Source organism: Callospermophilus lateralis, unplaced genomic scaffold, assembly GCF_048772815.1.
Source record: "Callospermophilus lateralis isolate mCalLat2 unplaced genomic scaffold, mCalLat2.hap1 Scaffold_107, whole genome shotgun sequence".
NCBI lineage: Eukaryota > Metazoa > Chordata > Mammalia > Rodentia > Sciuridae > Callospermophilus > Callospermophilus lateralis.
In genome coordinates, this window is record NW_027510917.1 from 3,248,024 (window position 1) to 3,254,023 (window position 6,000).

Here is a 6,000-nt window from a genome sequence, read left to right on the forward strand (position 1 = left end):
TAGCACTGAAGAGAGTGGTTGCAAAATCACAAATTCTGATTGACAACTAAGAGGCTTGATTTTCCCCATATCTGTAATCCTAAAACAACATCTGGATTCCATGTTTCCCTTCCATGGAGAATTAATCATTCTTTCTCCCATGGTTCATTTAGTCAAATCTTAAATAAAACACCTGCTGAAAACTTTTTAGCAATAGCTTCAAAAATTTAGGTTCTTGGGGACTGAGCCTCTCTAACATATTTCAGGTTATTGATGTTTGGCTCCTGCATGGATGAGTTCAAGGCCATGGATAATTTATTATACATCTTCTCTTTTCATTTCTTGGAATACTAGGGATTGAAGCAAGAGATGTTCTGTCATTAAGTTACATTCTCAGCCCTTTTTTCTTGTTATTTTGAGACAGGGTCTTTCTTTTATTTTCCTTGCCGATAAGACTCCTGCAAATATGGTGAACATTCCTAAGATCCACTGGATGTTCTATAAGAAATGTACTGAATGCCAAGGTCATAAAGTGACACAGTACAAGAAGGGCAAGAATTATCTGTATGCACAAGGGAAAATGGCATATGACAGGAAACAGAGTGGCAAAAAGCTAAACTACAAAGAAGGTTGTATTGAGGCTTGACTGTGTTGAGCCTAAGTGCAGATCTAAGAGAATGCTGGCTATTAAGAGATACAAGCATTTGGAACTGGGAGACGATAAGATGAGAAAAGGCCAAGTGATCCAGTTCTAAACGTCATTGTTTCATTACGCTAATAAAATGTTGAGGTTATCTTCACTTAGAGAGAGAGAGAGAGAGAGAGAGAGAGAGAGAGAGAGAGAGAGTCTCACTAAATTGCTGAGTCTTGTCTCCAATTTACAATCTCCTGCCTCAGCCTCCTGAGTAGTTGAAGTTGGGATTATAGCTATGTGCCACGGAGCAGTTTGTTGCTAAATTGCTTGGGTTGAACTCAAATTTTGATTTTCCTACCTCAACCTCTGGAGTCTCAGGGATTACATGCATGTGACATCTTGCCCAGCAAGGTTAATTTATTATGAATAGAAATCCATAAACCATGCCAATTCTTATTATATTTATATACAGTTGTGTTTGATAATAATTTTTCCTAGTCAATTCTTTGCTCACATGATATCATATGCAAATATTTTTGATACTCTTCTATAAAAATAGTTCATGAGAGCTCACTCCTTATTTTTAGACCTGGAAAGATAATAGCCAAGCTTTCTGTAAAAGTTTGATCAGTCATTTATTTATCTCCTAGAAGAATTTCAAAATTATTCAAGAAAAAAAATTATATTTTCCCTTAATTAGATGGTTCATTGAGGCTAATGTTTATATGTGAAGGTTATATGAATGTTACCTGGGTGTCTTTGATTTTACTAAAATACCTTATTAATAATGTCTTTATTTATATTCTGCTGCTACCTTTTTATTTTTTTTTAAGAGAGATTTGCTGACCACAAATTTTGGGGATCAAGCGATCCTCCTTCTTTAGCTATCCAAGTGGCTAGAACAAGAGGTACATGTCACTGTACCCAGTACTTTATTTATTAATTTTTTTCCAGACTGATTGGGCCATGACTGTGATTATTATTCATTAATAATTTAAATAGCTGAGCCAGGAGCACTGGCACATGCCTATAGTTCCAGTAACTCAGCCGCTGAGGCAGAAAGATTGCAAGTTTAAGGCTAGTGTCAGCAACTTAGCAAGACCCTGTCTCAAAGGGGAGAAAAAATACTTGGGATATAGCTCAGATGCAAAACACCTGTGGATTCAATCCCCAGTGCCATAATATAAATAAATAAATAAATAAATAAATAAATAAATAAATAAATAAATAAATAAATACAGCTTGTGGTTGAGTCTAACAGATGTTTGCACTCAAATAGAAAGTGCCACATGACCCAGTTAGAAACCATGAGATCCTGCGGCTGCACAAATGGGAAACATTGTGCCTTATCAAGACCAAATCTTTTTCCAACCACTTTTTTCTAGTCCTTCTCTCCTATGGGGCTATAAATGTGAACTCTTTCTTCACCCATGTTCTTTTTTAGCTGCCACTTCAGAAGGCAGTGAGTCACAAGAAGGAATTTGCTAGGTTTTTCTGGGAAAGCTTTAGCACTTCAGATGAAAGGGACAGATGAAGTGGCTGCACTGATACTTCTCCCTTCTTTCTTCTCTTTTTCTTAAATAGAAATGGGATGTTTGGATTTGGGACAACTCCACCTTAGGACTGTAATGTGAAAAGTGTGAGAAAACTGAAGAGAACTCTGGAGATGCCAGTCAGACTACAGCCTCAAGTCTTCTGTGGTTAGAAAAGGAATTTCTGCTTTTTTGGTTGATTTTGTTGGGATGTTGTTTACTGCAGCTGAAATGCTTCCTACCGGATTCAGCAAGATGAAGGGAAAGACAGACTCTAAGAGTGGAATTAAAAAGTGAGTGATTAATGACAGGAGGGATGATATGAATCTGAAGGTGTAGCCGAATGGTAGTATAAAACAGTAGGAACATTTTGTGGGAGACAAATCTATTTGAACCAAGCTGATCTCAAGGTGCATATAGGATAGGACATCCAGGTGTAGCAGGTACATGAGCGTGGGTGACAGTTTTCTGCTCTAAGAGTAGACTAGAGCTTTCTTGCAGTAGTAGTAGTAGTTGAGTTGATGACTAGTAGTTAAATCATTAGGGATAGGAAGGCAAAGAACAATGAGGTGTATATACATTTAGTTGGTATAGAAAAGAGGTGTTTTGTACTCTATATTTGCATACTGAATTTGAAGTAGATGCTATCTCAGATTAGTAATTTTAAAAATAGAGACTCAGAAAAGTCAAGAAACTTGACTTTATCATATAATAATTAAATGACCTAGCCAGGATTTGAACATTAGACAGTGTGATGATGCAAAAATCCATTGCCTTTCTTCTCTTTCTGTCTCATATTTAGGAAGTTTAATAACATGTGGATGTATATATACTAAGAATCAAGGACTGGTGATTATTTGCATAACATTTTAAAATATGATGTTTTTTATTGGCCTCCCTTTATTTTGGTGCTTAACATTTAATGTCTAAACTAAGAATACATTATCTTTATATCTTTTGTACTGCACCACTTTCACAGTTATCCATCAAACCAGTTGGAAGTCCTGGTTGGGGATTCCTAGAGACTGCTGATAACAGTGCTAAATTTCTTTTCATTAGTTCCACTCATTAGCTTCAATAACTGAATATATTAACTAGACTTAACATATGTATGAATTCCATAACTTATTAATGTCCAGAATAAAATTCCATTGTCATCTTTTTAAATACATGGTGAATCAAATAGAATTCTTACTTTAGAATTTTAAATGTAAATTATGAGCATTGAATTTTACTCCCTTTATTTATTTATTTATTTATTTATTTATTTATTTTGTTAGGGAGATAAACACCAGAAGCACTCTGGGTAAACACTTATTTACAAAAAAGACACAATTTAGAAGTGGTCAAAAATTTAAGTTTAATGTAGTAATGTATAAGGAAAAAAAATTCTTGAGATTAGTAGAAATTAAATGGCCTTCCTAAGTACCTTGAGTGAATACTCAATTTCTTGATAAAGTTTGATCCTACATTTCTCCATCTTTATGTATCTAGGGTTAAATGAGAACCAATTTATATTTAGGATGAATTACAGAATGACAAAGTATCAAGGCAAAGATCTATCAGTCCTCACATGGAGTTACAAGGCTGGGTGTTTGCTCTGCTTCCTGCTATCTGAGCAGATGAATACCAGTTACATCACCTGTGGGGAGCTTGCCTGTGCTGCTCACTAGAAGCAGACTTCAGACAGCAGCTGTTCCTAAGTGAAGCAGACCACAGACATGCAAAACTTGGCTTTTTAAATAGAGACATTGAAAGCAAAAAAAGAACAGAGTGCATTTTTTAAAATTTATACCAGCCTTCCTCTTTTTAAAGAAAAAAACTCCTTATAATAAATTCACTGTGCCAGAAACCAAGGTACTTCACTAGAAGTGCAGGTGAAGCAATGGCTGGGTGAGCTGGAAGGAGAAAATAATGTGCATACCTTTGCTTGTCCAGCTTTTGTAATGGCAGGCATATCGAAGAGCTGTCCAGTGTAAAAATGCAGCCCGCTGAACAAGATCACTGCAATAGAGTCTCCTTCCTTCTCAATTACTTCAAGAATATCCTCCATCCTTAATATTTCTTCTTCCTAAGTCAAGTTAGGTATAAGTTACATAATATTGACAATAATACTCTTATCACATATTTATAATTTCAGCATGAACTGTCTCACCATAAGGAAAACTAAAGGTGAAAATTTTCCACTGCATTAATGCTCTTCAAAACCTTAATAATGAGCAGAATTTGAATTTTTTTCTATAAGAAATGACAATTTAAAAAGAAATTATAATAAAATAGAAGTATTTTTTTTAAAGTACAAGTCATTACAAAAGTATACTTGCTTATTTGTTCTTCAAGTTTTAGGTTAATCTTTACTATTTGTATACCTATTGGTTGTTTTCTCATCACACCCATCCAATAAAACACCCAAAAGTGCAATCCCATCGAATATCATATAGCAAGAGAAATCTGTTGGAAATTAATATTGCATTTGTCAATATACTATTTTCCCAAAAAGCATCACTTGCATATCTTTCATCTGAATAGTACCTAATATTTCTAACTTAAGAGTAAAATATTCTCCATATTGAAAGATACTGATCCAAACATAAAGAAAAATAATTTACAAATAATTAGTATATCACCTTATAACTAATGATGATTACTTAGTAAAAAATATGAATGAATCTATATTTAGACTTGTAAACAACTTGAGCTGAATGAAATCAGTTCAATACTTGTAGCCTAACAATTGAGATATACACCAAGTTTTTATCAGTTTTGTGCAGTGCTAAATCTGACTTCTTTTAAAGTCAATGTAGACTAATTACATTAATATTGGAGGAAAACTCATTAATAAAATTTATTTTATTTTATTTTATTTTATTTTTATTGATTGATCATACCAAGGATTAAACCCAGAGGCACTTAACCATCAAGCCACATCACCAGCCATATTTGTACTTTATTTTGAGACAGAGTCCTGCTAAGTTGCTGAGGCTGGCTTTGAACTCATGATCTTTCTGCAACAGTTTACTGAGCTGCTGGGATTTTATAGGCATGTGCCACTGTGCTGGCTCCTTCCATTTAATTTTAAGTTTTTATAATTATTGCTATTTGTCAAATGTCTTACCTGTTAACTGTGTGTGTGTGTGTGTGTGTGTGTGTGTGTGTGTGTAATATACTCTCTACTACAAGAAGACTGGAATCTCTATAAAATGGGAGTATGATAGATATTGAAATCTCGTAATTAAACGAAATGTATTTATATGCTATAAAGCATTTCAGTAGTTATTAGAAAAAAATCTAAGTTATAAAAATAAAAATTTGGTAATTCAAACTCTTTATTCTTTTTTAATATTTATTTTTTAGTTATAGGTGAACACAATATCTTTATTTTATATTAATGTGGTGCTGAGGATCAAACCCAGTGCTTCACTAATGCAAGGCAAGTGCTGTTCCTCTGAGTTACAACCCCAGTCCCGAAACTCTTTATTCTTTAAAAAATCAAAGAAGGTTTAACCACCACAATTTTAAGAAGAAAGAGTAATGGAAAGTACTATATAAATTAGTTCATGAGTTATTTCTTTAAGAAGCAGCAATAAGCAAATAAGAAAAACTGTTTTCCATGATAAGACATGTCCCTCATTCATGCTAACTTGTTATCATCTAGTAATGCTAAAAGATGAGTCTCAAGATTACAATTAACTCATAAGACTTCAAACTGCTGGGCACTTCCAACTAAAGCCTCTGATAGTAACTCTATCATTTATGCAAGAAATATGCAATTCATGTAGGATGTGTGAAACAGATATCCTCTCAGTGGTGCAAGAACTTTTCATTCCATTAATTTACTGCATGTTGGCAAGTAGA

General features: G+C 33.9%; 1 pseudogene; it reads left to right on the top strand.

Annotated features, from left to right (window-relative positions):
• The first annotated feature begins 445 nt into the window (after positions 1-445).
• On the top strand, positions 446-734 carry LOC143386243 (large ribosomal subunit protein eL42-like; annotated as a pseudogene).
• The last annotated feature ends 5,266 nt before the right edge of the window (positions 735-6,000 follow it).